Here is a 25034-nt window from a genome sequence, read left to right as displayed (position 1 = left end):
TGTCAGGGCCTTGCAGCCTACCCCATCCCCTAAATTGTCAACAGGTCTCCCACCCAGACCCTGCTTTGATCTCTCCCTAAACTGCCAGTATAAATACATTGTTTTTTTTTAAACTTATGTGAGACAACGAGCATGTGTGAATGTCAGAGAGTCAGTGAACAAACATCTTCTTGTGGGGACTTTTGAGTTCATTTTATGCAGATACCAGCTATTCGCCATAGCAGGATATGGTGAAGTTTGGGCATCCCTACAGGTAAGTCCGTTAATCCAGCCTTGAGTGAATGTGAGTGTGTGTGAGTGAGAGAATCCTTGAGAAAGCAAGAGTTGCTTACCTGCAACAGGTGTTCTCAGAGGACAGTAAGATATCAGTCTTCACACATAGGGTAACATCATCCCAAGGAACACAGCCCAGAACCTTTATGCCAAAAGTTTCTAGAACTTTGACTATGCCTCACTGGGCATGCCACTGTACTATGCAATCATACAGAGGTCCCCTTCAGTCTTGTTCCTTATGATTTTAAGGAGAAGCCAACACCAAGGGGAAACAGGTGCCATCCTTCTGTCCTCTTAGAACACCTGTAGTCCTCACATGTGGGGAATGCCTAACTACAAACTATTTCCCCTTTTTTTTCGTTCAAGGCAACACCAAGTGCTAAGATGCACAAACTGTTTCTGTTGGCAACATACCATTTTTCCATTTTATATCTTATCTATGAAGGGCAGCCTGGAACAGAAAGAATGGGTTCTAGGAGGGAGTGGAGTTGGGTTCTAGACCTCAAAACAGATTCCACAGGACAGACTGGACAACTTATTGTATCAGGAGACCCATCCAAACAATAGCAAGATGTTTAGACATTTCAATTTGGCATTAAAAAGGTATTTAACTGCTACTATTTAAATTCTTTACATTATCTATTGTAAAGCTGCAAATGGCTTTTGCTCATCTGCAGCTATTCTATAAATAAAATATGAATGTATAGAGAGAACTGCAGTCTGTGGAGATCTGCAAGACTGAGTCATGATCTTTGGTGAGCCACTGATTGCCATGGCTCGGACAGAGTGAGCCTTAACATGGTCTACCAGATTCAGTCGCACCTGGGTATAACAGGAGATGATCCAGTTGGCTAGAAGATTGTGCAAGTCAGTTTGGCAACAACACTCCCCAGTTTGTTGGTGTCAAATGAAACAAAAAGCTGGATGAACTTTCTATGGGCTTCAGACTGCTTCAGGTAGAAGGCCAAGGCTCTCTTGCAGTGCAAACTGTGCAGTTAATGTTCACTTTTCTGGACATGTGGCCTGAGAAGAAAGCGTTAGAAGATGATTTAATGATTAAAATGGAGTTCTAACATCACCTTAGGATGGGTGCACAAAAGCACCCTATCTGGATGAAACCTGGTATAAAGATGGATAAGTTACTAGAGCCTGGAGCTCACTGACTCCGTGCACTGAAGTAATCACCACCAAAAACACAGTCTTCCAGATCAGGTACTGGAGGTCACAGAGGCTCAAAGGAAGCTTTCATTAATTGGGGCAGAACCACGTTAAAGTCCCAAGATACAGATGGATGCCTGATGGGAGGCTTCAAAATGAAGCAGGCCCCATATAAACTGGACAGTCAAAGGCTGTACAAAAATGGATCTGCACCAAGGTGAACTCTTTCAGAGTTATTATTGAGACCTGACTTGGATAAATATAGAAAGAAGTCAGTTTGTATGGAGCAGGAGAAAAGATCTAGGGCCTTTTGCTCATACCACGAGGCAAACTTCCTCCATTTAAGTCCATAAGATATTTTAGCAGAATCTTCTCGTGAAGCTAAAAGAAAACCAAAACAAAACAAAAAAAACACCACAAGCGATCCCTCCGAAAGATCAAGTGGTTGCAGTCACCTTTTCAACATCCAAGCAGTGAGACCCAGGGACAAGATGTTGGGCTGATGCAACCTGCCTTGATCCTGAGTAATGAGGTTTGGGCAAAACCCCAGCCTGATAGTTTATCTTATGGACATCTCCCTGAGGAGCAAGTTCAAATCTGTCTTAGCCAAAATAAGGCTATAAGTATCATGGTCTCCTTGTCTTCTTTCAGCAGAGTATTCATGACTAGCAATATAAGAGGATACATGTACAGTAGACCCCAGACCCAAATGAAGGAAAAGGTGTCAGAAGCTAGTTTCCTGTTCCGAAGGGATGCAAACTGATCCAACCCAGGCATGTCCCACTCACAGAATATCCAATTTGATATCTCCCCCTCCATTTGTGGGGCTTCAGAAACTTGACAGTCTGCCATGACATTATCCATGCTTGCCAGATATATGGGAACCATCCCTTGAGAGATGGTCCAGTCCCATGAAACAGAAAGTATGATTCCATGCCTCCCTGCTTGTTGATGTAGAACCTCACAACTTGATTGTCCGTTTGGACCAGGACTACTTTGTTAGCTAGCCAATCTCTGAAAAAGTCTTTGGAACACACCAGATTGCCCTTAGCTCCAGGAAGTTTATAAGATGAAGCTTTTCCTGAGCAGACAAGATAACTCTGGGTGCAGAGCCCCCTCCAAGTAAGCTCTCTACCCCAGGTTGGAGATATCTATGGTGAGGAAATTTTTGATTTGAGAAATTAAAAAACAAAACAAAAAAAAATTAGTGTACCCTGGTCAGATTGGAACTCTCCCACCACTAGGGATGTGCATCTTTTTTCTGACGGATGAAAATATTGTGCGATATTTTCTAATCCATCAAGTATCAGGGGTCCCCAAAAGCGATAATAAAACTACGCAAAATGTAATAGGATTTTCCTATCGTTTTGGTGGGGAAGGCGGGGGAGAAAGGGCACAGGAAAAAAAAACCCAAACCCACCCCGACTCTTTTGCCATGTTCGTATTTGTATTCTTTACTGAAAAGTTAATAAAGAAATGTTAAAAAAAATAAAAAACTTTCCTAAAGTACCTGGTGGTCCAGCGGGGGTCCTGGGAGCAATCTCCCACTCTCGGGCCATTGGCTGCCACTAATCAAAATGGCGCTGATGGCCCTTAGCCCCTGTCACATGGTAAGGGCAATCGGTGCCATTGGCCGGCCCCTATCACATGGTAGGAGCAAAGGATGGCCCGCGTCATTTTTTAAGATGGCACCGGCTGTCCATTGCTCCTACCATGTGACAGTGGACAGCCAATGGCACAGATAGCCCCAGTCACATGGTAAGGGCAAAGGGCCAGCGGCACCATTTTGTTTATTGGCAGCCGAAAGCGGGAGATCGCTCCCAGGATCCCCGCTGGACCACCAGGTAATTTAGGAAAGTTTTTTTTTTGGGGGGGGGGGGGAATTCTAAATTAGATTTAAAGTGTAAGGGTGGGGCTGGTTTTTTTTTTTGGCTCGGGACAGCCTAAAAAGAAAAAAGCGGTCAGAACCGCAGGAAACAAAGATTTCCCACGGTTCTACGAACATGATACCAGAACAGATTCACATCTCTACCTGCCACCAGGACAGAGTCTCCGAGAGTTGTGTGACTTGGATGCTGCCAAACAGATTCCATGTGGCCTAAGCCAATGTAATCTGATTGTTCACTGGGCTCTCCTCATGTGGAGACATGCTAAGGGAGTGACAAATATCTATTGTAGACACTTATTTTCTACGACTTTTAAAATCTGTTTGACATGTTATTGATATTTATTTAATAGTCACATTCTTATGTTCAGAAACTTTGTTTAATATCTACGTTCTCATGTTCTAAAAAAACCCTGTTCTATGTAACGCCTTAACAGCGACTGTTTTGTTCTATGGAAACCGACCTGATTCGATATGTGTATCGTGAATGTCGGTATATAAAAATTCTAAATAAATAAATACAATAAATAAATACATAAATAAATAGCTGAACCCATAATGCCCAACATCCTTAATATGCTCCACACTGACATCTGCTGTCTTGTCTGGATGCTTTCCACTGTTGATATCAAGGTGATTGCCCTGTTGCAGAAGGAAGGCTCTTGCTGAATTGTGTCTAGGAGACTGAGGCGATGGGTTCAAGTGGGACTTGATGTTGTTGGTGATGAACCCTAGCAACTCAAACACCTATATGGTCTTGCACATTGATTCTGTGCACCCATCTGTGATATGCTCTTGAACAGTCAATAGTTCTGATAGGGATACACATGCATCCTCAGTTTGCACAGGTTCACTGCCACCACAGCAAGACATTTGGGGCTAACACCAGGCCAAAAGGTAGCACTTACAATACTTGAGGGGATGGTCTCCTACAACAAACCTGAAATACTTCCTTTGATGGGGGAATCTCTCTATGTGTATGTAATCATAGCCAGTCCCCTTTTTAAAGAACTGAAGATGGCACATGTTAGAAATATTAAAATAAAAAGGGATTTAGTTACCCAGGGAAACATCTTGAACTTTTTCTTTAAATTTGCTCAAGGCCCTTAGGTCTAGGATGGGACAGAGTACCACGATTTTCTTTGGAATCAGGAAATACCCGATTTAGAATCCCCACCTTCTTTCCCCTGGTGGAAAGGGTTCAAATGCATTGCTGTCCAAGAGGAAGGAGAGCTCCTTTTGAAGCAGCTCCTGATGTGGTGACAATACGAGCCCCGGAGCCAATCTGACGGGAGTTTGTACTCTCTTCTTATGATGGTGAGGACCCACATGCCCAAAAGTTGCCTGAAGAAATGAGGCTGTTTGATTACAGCCCATAGTTTACAGGGTGTTTTACCCTGAGAACTGGCTTTGCATTTTGCCCTCAAAATGCTCAACAGCAGAATTGTCTTCTAACCTAAAACACTATGAGGTCCATATTCAATAGGAAAGTTAGTAGACAAGTTATCTTGCCCCATATATTCAGCAGGATAAACATCCTGCTGAATATACTTAAAGTTATCTGGCTACATGTAGCTGGATAACTTAAAAAACAAACACTGCTATGTTTGACTATAGCCATTTATATTTCTTTTAAGTTATCCAGCCTTGGTGTGGCTAGATAACTTGCTGCTTAACTGGATATCTTTAAAATGATATCCAGCTAAGTAGCACTGTCCTAATTTTTTTTTAATCTAAAATTGTATATGATTTTATTTGTATTTATGCTGTGAATCATTATGATTTGTATACTGATATTCTGGTAAGAAATATAAATAAAATATTTTAATTTTATTTTCTTCATCAATTTGTACAATAAAGCAAGAATATATTGTACCAGAATGAGGTGTGTGTGTGACATTTGAAAATTTATACAATACCTAAATCAAAGAATAAGATAAGAAAGTGTACACAAACCTCAAAAAATTAAAATAAATAAAGGAAGAAGGGGAGACCAAGGAAGAAAGAGTGAAATTACCATGAAAATATGGAAAAAAAAAAAAAAAAAGAGTAGTGAGAATACCCACACTCAATTATCAATTGCTGAATCTACAAAAAGAGTGATTTCTAAGTGTGAGAATCCAGGAATGTCCAGAGTTGAGAAGGTTCAAAGAAAAACATAATTCTCATTTAAATAATTTACCAAACACTTACAAGGGTAATGTAATACAAATACAAAATGGCATCCCCACCCTTGACAAAACTTAAAATTTCTTCTCATGAGATCCGTTTCTATGCTCTTGAGTTATTCAGGTAACATTTGGATACATCCATTTAACTATTATGATAAAAAAAAATAATATATAAATGATCTATTACAAAAGAAACATTTAAGGACAGTAGTCCTATTTCTTCGAAAAGCAAAAGAAACTAACAATGTCCCTCTTTTAGAGAATATACAAGGCATAGGCAAGTATCTTGCCTACGCCTTGTATATTCCTGTAAATAGTCCGTTGCAGTTTTTATTTATTGCTTTAATTCCTCCACCTCCTGCTCTTTGTATACTCCTCCTTGTTCGCCCTCCCTGTTCATTGTAATTTCTACCTTTAAAGTTACATTGTAAACCGGTATGATGTATGCATACTAATACCGGTATATAAAAGTTTTTAAATAAATAAATCTTAGTCTCCTGTATTGATTCAAGAATATCCATTAAATCCAAAGGCGAATCCTGTAATTCATTTCCATTAGATCCTTCCAAATATTTTAGTAAGTAATATGCCTTAGTAATTACAGGCATCACGGCCAATGGAATCCTGAGAACCTTTTTTTTTTTTTTTAAGGACTCGCCAAATCCAAGCTGGTGTATTCGGTGCTCTGGAGCTCAACGAGATCTCAGCCAGTGGGACTGGCCTTCACTCAGTGTCTGACCCCACAGCAGCCATCACGCTCGGAGTTACAGCCAGCTTGGGAGCGAAGAAGCCCTCAATCCGAGGTTGGTGCAGGTCCAACAAGGGAGAATTGTTAGTATTCTCCCTCAACTTGGCTTTCTGTTTTGTGTGCAGCATAGTAAAGCAGGAATTAGGCAAAAGATAGTAAAACGGAGAGAGCTCTTTCAGCACTTCTCGCTAAGCAACCATCATCTTTTTTATTTTTTACACCAATTTCAAGTGCAGCCTGCCCCTCTCCCGCAAAAGATGAGATACGGCATGGATCCCCCTTCCCCCCAGTCTTTTTTTTTTTGTTTAATTGCCGGCAGCAAGAGATCCTCTGCCCCGTTCCTGGCACCTCCAAGAGGTGCTGGGAGTGTGGCAAAGGGTCCATTGCTCCTGACAAAAAAAAAAAAGTAGTTTCTACTCCATAAAATGTTCTGGGGAGTGAGTCGAGCACGGCCTGATAGGACCTTTATAAAATATCAAGGGAGGGGGAGGGAGGGGACTGCCCCAGAGACCCCTATATTTAAAAGCTTTTGCATTCTACAGTGCTACTTAAACGGATATATTTTAAATGATATCCAGCTAAGTATCAAGTTATCCGGCCGCACATGGCTGGATATATGCAATATCCAGCCAAATTAGACAAACAATCACCCCTTCCCAGAATGCCCCTTTTTTATCTGGCTAAATTATAGCCGGATAAGTAGCTATCTGGCTATAATTTAGCTGGATGAGTGGCTGAATATGCCACATTTGCTATTTAGATTGATAACTCAAAAAGATATCTGTCTAAATATGTCTCTGAATATGGACCTTTACATTTTCATTCGCGTTACAATACACTCATATTAAATAGCAGACCTCCAATAAATAAGGCAGACCATGACAGAGACAAGACAAAGCATAGTTTAATAAAGAAATTCTACTGCTATACAAGTAAACCTTCTCCTAACAAGGTAAATGTGCTTTGGAGCCAAAACCCCTCAGGCTCCAACACAATGATAAAGATCAAGTCCTCCTCCATGCAGCTGAAACAGTCTCGCTGTCCATCTCACACTCTCTAAAACTGTGTTAAGACTGAGTGGTTGACAAATAATTCTTTAAAGGTTTTATAAAAAAATCCAGTCCAGGCTCCAGAATATATGCAAATTATACAATATGACACTAAAACCTGAAATGCTATTCCAGTGGATATTCCAGTTGCCAATAAAATGTAACTATGAAGAGATGCAAGTGCAATGACCTATGAGAAAAGGTTGGAGGAATTTGTTTATTTCACTTAAAAAAGGAGATGATCAAAAAAGATAACAATATGAAAGGCAATTATCTATTTGCTGTCCACAGTGGAGGCAGATGAGGTCACGGGCTTGCTTATTTATATAATCAAACCATCATTAGCATTTTTCATTTTTATTGATTACTCACATTTCCATCTAAATATATATTTTTAAAAAAAAAAAGTACCTCCTGCTTGTCCAATGTTTGCTCAAGTCAAGAAACAGCATCAGCTTACATTGTAGTAGGTGAGATTAAGGTTATTTTTCAAGAGTAGTTAAGCACTGTACCATCCTTAATGGAACAGTTTAGGTACAGTGGGTCCTGCCTGGATGCAGGGGGTGAACTAAATGATGTACTGCTTTCCAGAACGTTCTGTGAATTTATAGGACACAAGTACATACCCATTTCATTTCCAGCTTGTTCAGCGAGCTGTTCAACTTTAAATCTCCCTTAGTTGATGAATATAAGGCATCTAACCAAAGCTATACAGTGCAATCTGACTAGAGAATCTGAACAATCTATTTTTTCCTTTCACTGGGCTTATAATAAGTTCATTCCATTAGCAAGTTTGCTTTAAAGTTCACTGAACCTATGGTACACCGTAAATGCAGATCAATAAATTAAAGAACATCTATGAATTTTAAAGCAGAATGTTTGGAATATTGAAGTCTGTTAAAGGATGCAACAAAGCAAATGGCATGGCTTGGATTTTCAGCTTTTGTAACAGGCTGAGATTGCCTTTCCATTATTTAAGCCACTAGAACACATCTTTTCCCTGAACCTTTTAAAAAAATATATAATATATATATAAATAATATTTTCTTCATCCATACACAGCTCTATAAAAATAGGCAAGATTTACCACTACAGAGTTTGAAAAAATTAAGACAGACACAATCAATGTAGGCAAGATTACATTACCTGGTCACAAAAAAAAAAAAAATAAAAAAAAATTACCAATTTTAGTTTAGGTTCTGTCATACAGTTCTTCAACCAGATTAGTAATATTAAACCCATTAGTCACAATTTCTATCCACACTGCAGGGCAATGAAATCTGTTCTTGGAAAACAATGTTTAAAAAAAAAAATTTCTATAGAAAAACAATATCACTTTTAAACTAGATGTATCTACAATACCTTAACTAGTTTAGACACTCAATAACACTTACAAAGGTTAAAAAAAATAGTTCTGCCACCTAGACAGGAGCATAGCAAGTTAGGTCAAAATTCAATATCAGTGATTTAGTCAAACTATTCTCAGTAATGCCATCAATAATCAGAACTGGTCTAATGCAGCTACATTTTTAACAGCAGGAAGCTGCCAATTTTATTATTGTAGATCATAGAGATTTTATCAAATGACAAGAGTCATTCAACACATTTTTGATTGATACAATACAAGATAGACATTTAAGAGAAAAATAAAGTAGAAAGTAAACCTGAATGAGAGCACCTACAAAGCCAAAAATATTAGGCATTTAGCAGGGAGAAGAAGGGTTTACATAAAGAAACTGTGATATTATTCCTCAATTGTCAGGTCCTGCACCTGACATAACTTAGAAAGAGAGGAAGGCAACTCTGGTCCAGGAGTGCTGCATAAAACAGGTCTGGTTTTCAGGATATCCATAGTAAATATGAATGAGAGAGAGTTGCAGTGCATGCATATTCTGCGGGAATCCTGAAAACCAGACCTGTTTGTGGCGATCCAGGACCATAGTTGCATACTCTGGCATAAAGTATGCATCTATGGTCCATAAAAGGTTTAATCTCCAAAATTTCTATAAAAGACCAGAAATAGTATGAACGAAAGCAACTAAAATTAAGCGAAAAGGAGAAATTGGTGCTTCCATGCTAATTTCCTTTCCTGGAGACCATCTGGGCCAGTACCTTAAACTTGGGATTTCCCCACCCACCAGCTGATTCAGATAGGGGGGGGGGGGGGACCAGCCCCTTTTTATTGTGACCTCTCCCTGGTTATAAAGGGAACTTAGGTTGGGTCTTTACAAGAACCCTTATGATATGACTTCTCCATCATTTGCATATTTTACACAGGAGCCCCAGCAGGATGACTCCAGAGAACACTGCGAGCCAGTTATGTTTCAGCTTTTGCAGTCCCTATACTCTAGCTGCAAGGGACTAAAAGGCTTACCTGATTACTTCTCCCAGCAGAGGTGGCCAACTCCAGTACTTGAGAACCGCAAACAGGCCAGGTTTGCTGGATATCCACAGAGAATATGCATGAGATAGATTTGCATACAATGGAGGCAATGCATGCAAACCTCTCTCATGCATATTCATTGTGGATATCTTGAAAACCTGGCCTGGCTGTGGCTATTCAGGACTGGAGTTGGCCACCCCTATTCTAGAGGGTACCATGAGCCATCTAGGCTTCAGCTCCCACATCCCCTCTTTTCAGCAGCAGAAGATTGGAAGGCATGTGCCAAAACACCACTTTCTCTAAGTTTTCAAACAGATTTATTGGTTACAATAGGGAATTAATTCAAAACAAGGGTCAATAAGGTGTATAACTGGGTAGTTATAAGTCAGTGGTCCCCACCCCTGTCCTGGAGACCCCCCCCCAGCCAGTCTAGTTTTCAGGGTACCCACAATGAATATGCATAAGAGAAAATTTGCATAACGTAACATGCAAATTTTCTCTTATGCATATTCATTGTGGGTACCCTGAAAACTAGACTGGCTGGGGGGGGTCCCCAGGACAGGGTTGGGGACCACTGCTCTAAGTACGATTGTCAGTAATCCTCCTGAGATTACAAATATAAACTAAATCAATAGATTAAAAGTACATTAGTTTGAACATCCCTACTCTCTTAGAAATGTTAAATCGCTAAGAACTAAACAAAATTAAGCTGCAGACAATAGCTCAGCAGTGAGGGGGAAGCTATCCAGTCTTTTGCACCAAGTGCCACGCGTATGATTAGCTACCACTTGCTGAGAGGTTGTGTGTGTGAACGTGGTGCAAAGAGCTCCTAGCCCTCAGAAAACGAGTGATATCTGGAGGCTAGAGAAGCTGGGGATCAGGCTGGACGGAGGGCAGACTGTGCTGTGGCTGTGGGGAGGGACATGGTGGGCCAAAAAATTGGTGCCTCTTGGGAATTTCCATGAGTTTCTGGGAGGGGTAGCCTTGTTGGGGGCAGCAGCTGTAATTTTTTTTAAGAGACTTGTGAAACGCTGAACAAACGATGGACCATCGATCACAAGTGAGCATCATTAAGACAATATAAAGCCCCCTGAAGCAGACTCTGTTCAAAACATGGCTCCATGTTGGGGTTTCTCTTATGCAGGATAAAAAAAAAAAAGAAGCTAAGTACTGCTTAATTATAATGAATTATAGCGCTCACATTGGTTTGCCCTAATTCTGGGTATCAAACTGTTTCAAGATTAAAACTTATTTTAATTATTTTTTTGTTTGCAAATAACATTAAAGTGGATCCTCAAGCACTTTAGCTGTTTTCAACATTTGCCGCATTGGTCCTACAAATATGATAAGAAAGTTTGATCATATTGCTCATTTATTTTGTTGAATTGAATGAGCAGAATACCAATGAAATCTTTATTACTGCCAGAATTCATAGGAGCCTCCAGAAAGTTTCCATGGGTGTTAGCCAGTAATTTAGTTGTAATCCCTCCTGGGGCAATTCCCATTTAGACAGAACCATATGTTTTAAGGCTTTCAGCAAGGGAAAGGCTCAAGAGGGCCGACAAGCACCTCTAAAATGGGATCTCCCTCAGTGGGTTCCTCTACTTTAGGGTGTGAAACCTTAAGTGAGGATACAACCTGTGAAATGACTATGAGGGAAGGTAGCTCCTACTGTGCTCATGCTCTTCTGAAAGGACTCCCCTTCCTCAGAGGAACATTCCACATCCTCTAGAGAGTCCTGCAAGCCCCCTGAAGCCAAGTCCTCTCCAGACTGATTCTTCCAGGGAGCCTAGGGTGTCAGGTGGGAGCACTACGCCCTGGAAGCCTCTGGGCCCCAAGGGGGAAGGGTAGTGTCCTACCACCAATCTTCTGCATAATGCAGAAAATCTGGTGCATAATTAACTCAAACCCTGGTCTAAACATGCCCTGGCAGATGTTCTGACTCCCTAGGGGATAGTGAAGGGCTGCCAATGTCTGGGGGATACCCAAGACCCCTATCTCCCCAAATGTTGAAGGCTGGGAAGGAGGGGCTGGAGAGGAATGCAGCCATGGTGTTTGAGAGCTGTTATCCTATCCTGCAGCTACTATGTCCTCCCGTGGCAATCCAATCTCTGCAGCTCCAAGATGTCTCCAGGGGACAGAGGTTCTGCATCAAACAGGGCAGAAAGACCCCACAATGCCAGAGATAAGTTGATTGCCACAGGCTGCTGCACCAGTTTCTCTCATTATTTTATACATTTTTTCACATGTGGATGGTCCCCAACAGCTAAGAGATCTGCCTGTGGACCTCCCCTCAATATCTGCACTTACTTATCCAGAGGCCTGCCGCCAATGCATCTGTTGCATAGGAAGGTCTTTGTACATCCTCTTTCTGGGGTTTTTTTTTTTTGTTTTTATAACTTTATTCATTATTGGGATAGGAGGAAGGACAAACTGAAGCAAGTGCTGAAATTCTCTCTCAAGCTTCTGCCAGGACTGTTCCTGACACCCAAGTGGGCCAGTTTCTCTTTCGCAGGTGGGAGCTACCTACTAGGTGCAATCTATCAGGACCCTAGGGAACATGGGTTCCAACCAGAGGCCCTCTCATCCAGGGGAGCGTCCCTGGGAGGAGGCTCAACTGGGAGCAAACAAACCGATATGCCAAGTGCAAGCTAAGTACTCTCTACCAGGCCTAGGCCAAACCAAGGCTCTAGGAGGCAATTCGATCTACAGATTCACAAGACAATGTATATACATCCACCACTTGATGGAAACAGGGTCTACAGGCAAAGGCCTAACCTACACTGCTGCTATAACCAGGGGAGGTAACAAAAAAAAAAAAAAGGGGGGGGGCTGGTCCTCTGTCTCTATCAGCTGGTAGGTGGGGAAATCATACACAAGGGACTGATCTGATCTAGCAGGAAGATAATGAAAATATTTCTTTTCTATGACAAATGCTAAGGCAATTATGAATGTTTACCTTACCAGGAGGCTGATCATATAAGCATTAAAGTTACTCTAGAAAAAAAAGATACCATTTGCAATTTATGTTACATAGTATTGACGGCAGAAAAATACTAAATGGTCCATCTACTCTGCCCAGCAAATTTCTTATGGTAGTAACTGCCACTCCATGCAGTTTACCCCATGCCTTATGTTAAGGTTAGTAACATTTACAATCGAAACCAAGCAACTGTCTAACCCAGTGGTTCCCAAACCTGTTCTGGAGGACCCCCATCCAGTCATGCAAATTTTAGCTCATGCATGCTCATTGTGGATATCCTGAAAACCCAACTGGCTAGAGGTCCCAAAGGACAAGTTTGGGAACCTCTAGTCTAACCCATAACAAATTACTGATAGCAAAATTTTTATGTGGTGAACAGCCTGCCTGATCAAGCAGCGTTGTCTGAATTAACATTCTTTGCTTTTGGACTTGGCCATAGAAGCAGTCCTATGCTTTATCCCTAATGTCAGTGTATCAGTACCCCATCTGTTGACCTTTATTTCTATGTATCCAAGTAGAAGAATATGGCAACCAGGTTCCTTTATCCTTTGAGAAAAAGGAAACTAATAGTTGATCCACTGTTTATCAACCATCTAAAGATCAGTACACATATATTCATCCATTTAAGCTACAGCACTAGCAATATTCTTTTAAACAAGTCAACTTATTATCAGCTCTATTGCTTTCTCTTTGAGTCTTTATTCCCAAGTCTTCCTTCTTTACTGTGGTTTCAGTCAGGCTGACTCATCAAAATCCTACTTACTTAAATTCATAATGGATTAAGCAGCTCAATAAGAGAACCTTTTGTGAGCCATATCACACTAATAATGCCCAAGAAATTAAAGTTAGAGTTAACTTGAGGAACGAAACGTTTTGGTTGCTTAATCGGGTAACTCAATTAGCTAAAAAAAAAGTAAAGAAACTATTTCAGTCCTGCTGCTTTAAAGACCAGCGAGGGAGAACATTTTAAGCCCAGATATTACAAACTGCCAGCTATCTCAAATTAGCAGGCTAGAGAGAGTGCCACCATCTGTGCAAATTCACCCACTCTCAGATGAGAGTTGTCCCAAGTTTAACCAAGGCTATCCACAAGCCCAACCTTGGGCACACATGAACTAAGCAAATAATACACATTTACATTAGGTAATATCAGGGAAAAAGTTAAATATTTCTGATTTAAAAAGAACAAAATAGGAAATAGTTCTAATTTAAAGTTATCTTACCAACAGGATGAATAGTTTACAGAATCTTCTGATTAACAAGGATGTATATCCATCATTAGACAGGAAGAGATAATGGGATAATTTCAAATGCATACAGGATATAAACAGCTTAGATCTATTCCAGTTGATAACCAGTCTGAAAATAGATACTGGTATGTCAAGCCAAACCTAATCTAAGAGGTGTTGTGTTCATTCGTATCAGAACCCCACCCCTGTGTCCTGTGAAAAACTAGAGGGAATGCAGGAAATAAGATTTAAAAACAGCATTTTAGTGAAAAAAAAAGTGTTTGTATAAAAAATTATACAGCTGTACTAAATAAAAAATTCATGAATAATCCTAAAAAAGGAACAAAAGAACCAAGAAACACAGGAGTTTTGAATGTTTATAGTGCCAGACTACACTAATAACTGAATTCTTGAAATTTCAGAAACAAATTTTGAATTTGACTGTAAACCATAGCATTTATTTTTTTTTTTGCAGGGTGGTGGGGTGGAGGCTAGAGGCTAACAAGTTGAGAGTTTTAAACTTCATACGGAGTATAACCAAAATTATATTTAACCCCAAACCAGGCTCTCTTTAAGGTAACGAGGCACACACTCATTCCTTGGGCTAAGTCCTGAACTCACTCTCACACAAGTCCAAAGCAGATCCTTTGTTTGGGGTGGGGGGAGGAGGAAGGATAAGCATCCAAGTCCTGGACATTGGGTATGCTCTGATCTTCTAAATGCCAATAAAAAAAAAAGGGGTTGCCACTGTTGTGGTGTTCCAACATTAAAAGAAATCTCTACTGAAGTTGTTCAACATGAATAATATGGTACTTGGTACAAGTTTCTCTGGCTATTTCCAGACTGCAAATGAAAACAGTGGATATCTGGTCCTGTAGCATTTTGGGCATACCATGGCTTGAAGCAGCTCCTCCGGGCCTTCCTAACCCTTTTGGACCCTGATCTTTTATACTGTTAGGAAGGGATTCTCCCAGGAACCAGAATCCTTTGATGGTCTGTGCCTTAAGGCGGACTGGTATAGATGGCTCTAGCCTGTGTTTCAGGGAGTTTTTTTGTATATTCCCTCACGTACCCTCCCCCTCAGTTCACCCTTAATTAGGTGAGTGCCTGCCTGTGTCAGGGACACCTCTTGACAGATAGTCAGCGTTGATGCTCTCCTTCCCAGCTCTATGCTGAATTTTATAGTGGAAGGGCTGCAGGGCTAGGAACTCTCATCACCCTGGAATTATTCTCCTTGTTCTGGTTTATCCATATGAGTGGTTGGTGGTCCATCACCAGAGTGAACTGCCATCCCAAGAGGTAATACCATAAGGCTTATAGAGTCCATTTTACTGTTAAGGCCTCCTTCTCCATTGTAGAGTACTTCTTATCCCATGGTAGGATTCTCCAAATTATTTAGGCTACCGGACTGTCTTGGCCATCCTTCATTTGCCTGAGGACCTCCCCAGTCCTACATCTGAGGCATCTGTGTGCTTGATGAAGGGTTCCATAAAGTCTGGACTTAAGAGCAGGGTGAAGCAGATCACTTCCTTCAGCTCCCAGAAAAAAATTCTATCTTGGCTGACCATTGAACTTTTTCTGGTGATTTCTTCAGTAAAAGCTTAGGGGCGGATTTTCAGAGCCCTGCTCGCGTAAATCCGCCCAAAACCGGGCGGATTTACGCGAGCAGGGCCCTGCGCGCCGGTAAGCCTATTTTACATAGGCCTACCGGCGCGCGCAGAGCCCCGGGACTCGCGTAAGTCCCGGGGTTTTCGGAGGGGGCGTGTCGGGGGGCGTGTCGGGGGTGGGCCCGAACCGCGAGGCGTTTTCGGGGCGTGTCGGGAGCGTTCTGGGGGCGGGCCCGGGGGCGTGGCTACGGCCCGGGGCGGCCCGGGGGCGTGGCCGCGCCCTCCGGACCCGCCCCCAGGTTGCGTCCCGGCGCGCAAGAGGCCCGCTGACGCGCGGGGATTTACGCCTCCCTCTGGGAGGCGTAAATCCCCCGACAAAGGTAAGGGAGGGGTTTAGACAGGGCCGGGCGGGTGGGTTAGGTAGGGGAAGGGAGGGGAAGGTGAGGGGAGGGCAAAGGAAAGTTCCCTCCGAGGCCGCTCCGATTTCGGAGCGGCCTTGGAGGGAATGGGGGTAGGCTGTGCGGCTCGGCGCGCGCCGGCTATACAAAATCCATAGCCTTGCACGCGCCGATCCAGGTTTTTAGCAGATACGCGCGGCTCCGCGCGTATCTACTAAAATCTAGCGTACTTTTGTTTGCGCCTGGAGCGCAAACAAAAGTAGGCTATTCGCGCTCCTTTTAAAATCCGTCCCTCAGTGAGCAGTTTTGCCTTCTTGGAGTAATTAGGTATGAACCTTCTATAGTAGCCTGTCAGGCCTAGGAATGCTCTTACTTTCCCTTTGGTTTGCAGGACCAGTACCTTGATAAATCACTTCAATTGTCATGGACTGCAAGTGGACTGGACCCTTCCCTAAAGTATAGCCAAGATATTGGACTTCTTGTCCTCCTAACAAGCACTTCTTCAGGTCCTTCTTCAGCCCAGCTTTCCTCAAAGTGGATAGTACAGCTTGGAGTTGGCTTAGGTTTGTCCTCTAATTTGGGCTGTATAGCACTATGTTGTCCAGGTATGTGACAGCATAGCCCTGGTGTGGGCAAAGCATACGGTCAACCAAGCACTGGAACATTGCAAGAGTGCCATGGAGGTCAAACTGGAGGGCTGTAAACTGGAAGAGTCCCACCAGTAACGAGAAGGCCTTCTTTTCCTTCACCATTGGCATGAGGGTTTCTTGCCAGTATCCTTTGGTGATATCCAGAGTCAAGATGAACTGAGCCAATCAGAGGTGCTCAATCAGCTCATCCACCCTAGGCATTGGGTATGCTTCCAGTTTACAGACACAGTTGACTTTTTTTTTTTTTTTTTTTAAGTCTAAATATAATCTTATGTTCTCATCCAATTTTGTCATCAGCACTATGGGTGAAGACCAGCAACTATTAGATTCTTCTATGACACCAAGCTGGAGCATTTCCTTCACTTCTGTCTCAATAATTCGACGCCTGGAATCAGGAATGGTCGTTGAGGTACGATCACCCCCTGGCAGAGTAATGATATCATGTTGGACCAAAGTGGGTATGTCCCAGCAAACTGGAGAAGATTTCCTTATTATGCTTAAGCAGCTGCTTTAAGTCCACTAACTGGGAAGTTGACAGCTCCTCCCCTAGTGGCCCTGGGTCTGTTCTGCCTCACAGCCATGCTCTGGGATGAATTCCCCTTGTATCACTCCTGTGCAACCTGTTTCTTTAGCAGGTTGACATGGTAAATACGAGTTCTTCATTTTATCTGGCTGAGCTTCTTTTTCCCAAGACTTCATATGGTCCTTGCCAACAGGCGAGCAACATGCTTTCTGAAGATGGCAAGAGAATGAGAACCAGGTCTCTGGGATGGAAGATTCTCTGAACTATGGGACGGTTATACACACAGGTCTGATCAGTCAGAGCTTTCTCGAAGTATAAGCGGGTTGGCTCCCTGGCTTTCTTGAGACATTTTTGTACCTGTATGACATAGTCCACAATCTTCTGATTGGGGTTTCTTTCATCCTCCCATGTATCTTGAGCCACATCTAATACGCCTCTTGGTTTTGTACCATATAACAACTCGAAAGGCGAAAAGCCCAGTGAGCTCTGGGGCACTTTGCAGATTGCAAATAGCACACAGGGCAGGAGCAAATCCCAATTTTTTTTTTAACATCTTCATCTACGAACTCTCTCACATTTGCTTAAGTGTCTGACCGAAGCACTCCACAAGGCTGTAGCTCTGAGGATGGTACATTGATGTACATGCTGGGGTAGATTTTATAAATGTACGCATGGGCGTACTTTTGTTCATGCACCAGGCGCGAACAAAAGTACACTAGATTTTATAAGATACGCACGTATCTTATAAAATCCGGGGTCGGCGCGCGCGCCGAGCCCAGCGCACGCTGCCTGTTCCCTATGCCTCCCCTCACCTTCCCCTCCCTAACCCGCCCCCTCGGCCCTATCTAAACCCCCCCTACCTTTGTTGGCAGATTTACGCCTGCGGAAACAGGCATAAATTTGCGTGCGCCATCACCCGATCTGGAGGCTGGTCCGGAGGCCTCGACCACGCCCCTGGGCCAGCACCACGCCCCCGGGCCCGCCCCCGAAATGCCGCGTCACTCGCGCCATGCCCCCGAAACGCCCCTCCATGCAAGCCCCGGGACTTACGCGCATCCCGGGGCTTGCGCGTGCCCCTTTGAAAATCTACCCCAGAGTTTTCACCTTAAGCAGGCTACAGAGCTGCTTCATTACTTTAGAGACAAAAGTGGTTCCTTAATCTGTCTGGATCTCTTTAGGGAACCCCAGCTGAGAGAAATCTTCCATTAGGGCAGTCACAACCATCAGAGTTTTCATATTTCTCAGAGGTAGTGCTTCAAAGTTTCTGGTAAAAATAAGTATATTCTCATGATCCTAGATTACCTCAAGATGTTCTCTTTTTTTTTTTTTTTTTATTTATACCAATTTGCAATAATTACAAGAACATTTCTTGAATAGAAAAAAAATACAAGAGATTTGACATACAATGTAAATAACGAATAAACATTAAACCAAGAAATCATGTCAATTTCAATCTCTCTATTTTAAAGTCCTCAAAAAGGATGGGGATGGATCCTTCACAACCTTTCTTTCAGGAAATAGACAGATACATAACAGCGATTCTTTTCCACTTTGAGAGATCAGGGGAATCTATACAGGGTGCTGCAGGAGTTATGGGGGATTTCCCCACTAGGAATTGAGTTAACTGGGGCAGTTCAAAGAAAACATAAGTATTCTGTAAATATTTAACCACTCACTTGCATGGACGTTTGAGGAAATATTTCCTCCCAATTAACAAGACCTGAGGTCTCAGCAAGAGGATTGCTTTTCTCCTCTTCTGGATCTCACGAGAGACATCCTGGAAAGCTCTTATAATGCATCCCATAAATCTCTCATTCCTATATTTCAAACATAATTTTAATAGCCATTCTCTGTCAATCTCTAGTGCCATAGTCACTAACAGGCTGATACAGTAAAATCGTGGGAGAGCGCCTGCTCTCCCAGCGCACGCACAGGAGAGTGTTTTGCTTTTATAAAAGCAAAACCATTGAGTTTTGCTTTTATAAAAGATTATGTGTATGTGTGTTCTATAGCATAATATAACATCATTTAGGCCTCTGCTTATAACCGGTTCTTCCAGCAGCTAGAGTTTCTGATTCTTAGGGCCTCGTCAGCTTCTAAGTCCATCCCATAACTTCTATGGGGAGTGCGTTGTCTCTGGCATAGAGTGAGCCTGGTAGGCCTCAGCCACTTCTATGGCCTTCTCTAATGCAGCTTCTATTGTTGGTACACCCACAGCCTCAGTCGGCTTATGCAGCAGTCTAGGAATTGCACCAAGAGAATTGTCTTGGCAATCTCCTCACCAGTCTTCCTGTCTGGGTGGAGCCACTTCCAGGCAACATCACAAAGCCTATGGAAAATGTTTCTTGGATTCTCCCCCGGCTGCAGGAACCTGCACTAGAAACATCGTTGATAAGTCTGTAGTGTGAGCCCAGCTCTCTGAAGAATGGCTGTCTTCACTTCCTGGTGTGTGGCAGTGCCTGTGGTTCCTTCTTTAGGCCACTTATCCCACCATGTGTAGCGTTTTGGGCTGGCCACAGAATGTTTGCCCTAAGTGAACATCAGTGCAATGGGTATTAGCTGAGTATCCATGCCTTCTCCAACCAATTGCCAGATTGGCAATGGAATCCCTCAGACTGATGGACACCCAGATGACCAAAAAAAAAAAAAAGAAGACCTCAGTTCTTCATTCTTCAAGAATAGTATAGGAAGGGTGAATAAACATCCTCCTAAAATAAATAAAAATGTTGCACATGGAATAAAATAAATATCACTCACTGAGTAAACCAAATACAAAAAAGATAAAATTACCAACCACTGGATGTGATCTAGAAATAAGTCTTTTAAGACTTCTCAGCCAAGGCTATCCAAATCTGAGGGAACAGAAAGGAAAAAGTCCAACTTTCTCAAATGCAACCTAAAAATCCACTCAAACTAGGGATCGTTGACATCAACCTTGAATGAGGGAGGGGTACTGTGGTAAAAGTGGTACATTCTTTTATATACCATATGACCTTGCAACATGGCCAAGCTCCTTAACAGGGATCCCAGTGGATCCTTACATATCCATGAGTGCTACTTTGGGTATTTGTGCCATGGGTTCTCCTTCACTGAGGTAGACAATCCCATTTTCGGATCTGAGGAAGAATGTGCTAGCTCCTGAAACCTAGTCAACAAAATGTATTAAGTCAGTCCAGTAAAAAGGTAAAAATCACCTTATTCTTTATTTGTTAGCTTTTATTTCCAAGCATTCAAGCAGATTAACATGTCAACCTCGCCACTTTATGCAAAATTCGTACAGGAAATTAGCAATATCAATTCACTTCTGTAGATGTCAAATCATTCCATTTGCTCAGGCATGCAAAATTATAGCTGCTATGCTGTCTACACTAGGATTAAATCTCATTGAAATACAGTAAATTTACAAGAGAAGCCTTCAAAGTGTAAATGCCTTAAATGTGTACATTGCAAAATAAAGAATCTATTTTGCTTGTGTAAAAGTTCATGTAGTGCATCTTTTCCACAAGGTTTATGTTCTGCACAAGTTTAAAAAGAAAAAAAAAACTTATGCAAAAGCACTACATGACTTTTTGTCCAAAACTTAAATTCTGGCTCTTTATAATTAAGGGCTGTATTTTTTTTTTTAAGGGTTGCAGTAAGACACTTTATAACTGTCATAAAAACACATGGAATAATTTAGCCAATATGACTGCTGAATGAGCTGCTTGGATTTCTGGTGTGCTGTCAGCACATGCAAGAGAAAGCCAGTTAGACACCTCACTGTAGGTTTTAAGGGAGCCTTTCCTATAGCTACTTTTCTTAATTTAAAAAGTAGCTATCTATATACATAAATAAAATGATGATGATCATCATTCACCTATAAATTTCAAATCTAACTAAATTTATAATTTGAGGATAGACAGCTCTTTCTGCCAAAGTTCCTTTCCTTTTCCAGACCCTCGCTGTGCTCTGGATTTGCTTGCCAGAAAACATTCACTTTGCTCTACTTATCTCAGAGTCCTCATGACCAAACCCAAACAGTAGCAGTCATAAAAAAAAAAAAAGAAAAAAAGAAAAAATGTAAGACATTAGAAGCCAGTAACATCAATTAAAAAAACTTAACTGAAGATAAACACATAGTAAGAGAAAAAAAAATAGCAATGCTGTGATAGGTGTTTAAAAAGGACCATTTGCAGCCAAAGGGAAAAGAGAATCTCCTAGCAAAAAAGACAACCACTCAAAGCAACAACAGCAGCAAAGAGAAAACTCAGGGAGACAAGAACAATCTCAATGGCAATGCGGGCATGCCTGCACAAGTAACATAGGAACACTCGGCCCTGCTTTATAACAGATTGACAGGAGGCACACTTTTTATACCCTGCAAGGAACTGAACAAGCAACAATCTTTATTTTCAGGAACATGACCGTAGTTTGTTAAAACTACAGGGAGACTGTAATAGAGGCCGTTTACCCAAGAGTTAGGATAATCAATTACTAATATATGGGAAAAAGTCAGACCTGGAGATCTTAGGAACGCAGAAAGAGTGGCATTTTTAGATTACTTTGGGATTCTTAGCTATTAGGTGTGGTGGGGCTTGCCTAGATTGTGTTACGAATTTTTATTTTTTTTTAATTGTCCTCACCTTGAGAGTTTTCTGTAAGGTCAGTAATCAAGTGTTGACAACTAAATGCTTTATGCATTTACTTTTTAAAAAGTGCTGCATTCTGTCTGATTTGAATATCTAAAGAAAGTCACTGTTGACACGTAGTATCGGAGAAAAGGGGGAAGTATTTTAAAAAAAAAAACCACTACATTTTTGTAGAGAAACAAAAATCATTTGTGTATACACTATTTTTCATTCAGCACAGGTAGCTTGTTTTGGCATGCACTTCTTCTGGGAAAGTGTTTCCTAGTTTGAAACATTCCTAGTTCAAGAAAACCTAATTCAGTATTTGGAAAATGTACAGCTCAGGCAAACACAAATGTAATTAGAGAAAATTCTAAAATTAGAGTGAGGAGTCTGTTCCCCTTGTACAGGGGATGAACACTGATAACCCTTAATTAATCCAGTCATTACCATGCCAACAGTCCTGCCTCTTACCTAGGGAGATACTGTGCACCCAGAAGTGCAGCCTCCTGGGTTTCTTTATTCAAGGACTTGCACCAGCTAAGATTTTAGAACCAAAAAACTGTACAAAATTTAAAGCAAGTAACTGAAATTGCAGCTTTACTTCTCAGCAGCACAGCAAAAAAAGGTTTTTCAATTAAAAATACGATTTCACTACAGCTATTGTTTTCTACAAACTTTTGATTTAAATAGCGTGCTCATCCATCATTTTAATCCACTTAAAAACAGATCAGAAAATAAACTGCAAGTGAAAGGTTCCACCCCCCCCCCCCAAAAAAAAAAAAAAAAATAAAATAAAAAGGTACTGCATTTGCCACTAGCTGTTGAGAACTAAACTCCCTTCCTGATGTCTGCAATTTTGCAAAGATATGATGGAGGGAGTATCACATTTGACAGCTAGTGACATATTACATCTGTTCAATAAAAAAGGCATCACCTATAACTTGCTGGCTGACATTTCCAGTTTTGGAAAGATATCTCCCAAATAGCTACTAGAAAACATCTTATAAGACAAAACGTTAGAAAGTGCTTAGAAAAAAGTTAACTCATTCCTTGCCCATTAACACTTCCCTTTTCTCTTAAGTGGGAAAGTCTAGCAGTTAAAGCAAATCCCAAAGTAAGTACAATCAACATTTATAGCACCTTGAAAAAGGTAGGCACTGGCAGTTCCTTCCTGTAAACCGACTCAGCAAGATGAAAACTCTGATAGTTTCACATCATTTCTTCATGCAAAGATTTATTTTACAAAAATTATAAGTGAAGCAGTTTCTGGTACTAAATGGACTGCCTATCTACTCACAATAATACTCAGCATCAGGAAAGTTTTTGTCATCTCAAACGAAGAAGTGCTGCCAATGTAATCTAATTATTGGAGAACACTGCTCTGAGATTGGACTACCAGGGAAATCCAATTTAAGCAAATCTCTTGACCTCCCTTTCTTCAGTTAGATTTTAAAAGTTTTGCTTAAGGGATTTTTCAACCCTTTGCCTATTATATGATAGTAGCTCTGTAAATGACGACGGTAGTTTATTACATAATTGGTAAAGACTACATAGTTGTAACATAATAGGCTACATGAAGCACAAAGGTAGTATCATACTTGCTTCTGATGTGTTGCCAGCACGTCGGTGTAAAGGGAATACTATCTTCCCAAAAATATATAGCCCGTGAAAGAAAAGAAAAAAAAAAACGGAGGGAAAAATAACTGGAAGGAATAAAAAAAAAAAAAAAGCGTGTACAATGAAAAACGCTGCTACTTATAATGATAGTATTCCTTCATGCATCTCCATTTTCATCAAGGGAAATGCAAGGAGTAGATTGCTAATTACAGAGCATTAAGGCAGCATCATGCAAATCACCTTTCCGCCAGTGCACCTCCGTAGTACGCTGAATATGCCTTATTGATGGAGGGTAGCTTATTGGGGTAAGTACCTCAGCACTTTTAGACTTGCTGTGGCAAGTGAGAGGACTATTCAAAATTATTTAACAGCTTTCAAAAGACAAGCATTAGTGTGTGGTATAGTAAAATGTGCTCATCTCTTTCTATATGTCCCTTGTGAGGGGGGGAAAAAACCTTGGACTTCTGCTTTTCAATCATCTCTAGAAAATACTTTCCCAAAATCAAGTTTCACGAACCTATTAAAAAAAAATGTAAACACTTAACACCGAATGGCTGAGTATACAAGGGATTCAAATTCTTCTTCAAAATTTAAATTACTATCGTAATCTATCAACCAGTAATAACCTCTACTTTTCTACATACATTCCACAAGCAAAATCATGCATGGGCACTTTACAACAGAAGGACACTAAAGAAAGTGAATCAACTTCCAGTTGTACACTTTTTTTTTTTTTTTTGTAACGTTTAAGGTTTTTGAAACAATCATTAGCTCTAGTCACCGTAGCCAGTGAAGGTCTTTCTCAAGCCTGTGTTCCAAACCCATATAAAAAGAAAAAGAAAGAATAGAGAAAAAACTATTTTACAGAGAAATCGTATTTCAGGCTCCAAAAACACCAATCATCACAAAACACCTACCGGGCAATACTCCAAATAACAAATCAAAAACACCAGAAGCATGAACGAGAGAGAAATAAAAAAGACATGCAGCAGCAGAAACCAGACTTCTTACCAGAGGATGCGAAAAATCCTAAATATTAAAGAGAGAAAACCATCTGCCATGAAGTTGCCCGCTAAGGACGTTTACCCATCTGGGACACCATAGAAGAGTCGTGCGGGCGGTGATGGAGAAGTACAGAGTCAGCCGCTCGGCCAGGGTAGACAAGTGGGCGCTGAGCTGGGGGAAGAAGGAGCAGCGGCAGCACCGTCCGCAGCCGCCGCCGAGCTCTGCCAAGGCAGGAAGTTTGGGTTGCAGAGGGAGGCGCAGGCGCGGGGGAAGGAGGTGGGGGTGAATCGGTATTAGCAGCACCAGGCTGGCACTGCACAGGAGGAGACAGGCACCTACCTCCACACAACACCGCCGCCCCCCCCCCCAGCCCTCGAGAGGAGGACGGAAGACTCCGATCCGCTTACCTCGGGGCTCCGAGCGCAGTCCGTCCGTACCCTCCTCCGGCCGGCACAGTTTCCCCGAAGCAGGCAAGAGTTGGACTGCAGCTTTATTATGATGATGATGATGATGATAATTTTGTAATTAATCCTTGGCTTTAAGGCTGGCGATGCACGGAGAAGTCGCCTTTCAGAGCTGCTTGCTCCTAGCCAATCCCCCACCCCCAGGGAGCCTTGGCTGGCTGCAACTAGCCGCCGTCCGAAGGAAGAAGACTGCAGGCGGCGGCTCAGAGAAAGGACTCGAGGATGACAGCTGCAGCAACAGCAGAGCTCCGCTATCTACCACTCTACCTCCTGGCTCCCAG

At 41.8% G+C, this 25034-nt stretch overlaps 1 protein-coding gene across 2 annotated transcripts in view; it reads right to left on the bottom strand.

The window, feature by feature from the left end:
* Positions 1-25032, bottom strand: part of KLHL29 (kelch like family member 29) — a 1215123-nt gene extending 1190091 nt beyond the window's left edge. For both annotated transcript variants that reach the window (XM_029595999.1, XM_029596000.1), the window contains exon 1: positions 24697-25032. The gene's annotated coding sequence lies outside the window, so the exon portion shown is untranslated. The remainder of the gene's footprint in view (positions 1-24696) is intronic.
* Positions 25033-25034: the final 2 nt, after the last annotated feature.

Source organism: Rhinatrema bivittatum, chromosome 3 (assembly GCF_901001135.1).
Source record: "Rhinatrema bivittatum chromosome 3, aRhiBiv1.1, whole genome shotgun sequence".
Classification (NCBI taxonomy): Eukaryota; Metazoa; Chordata; class Amphibia; order Gymnophiona; family Rhinatrematidae; genus Rhinatrema; species Rhinatrema bivittatum.
The sequence above is the reverse complement of the archived record's forward strand: the minus strand, read 5'-3'. Positions and strand labels throughout refer to the sequence as shown.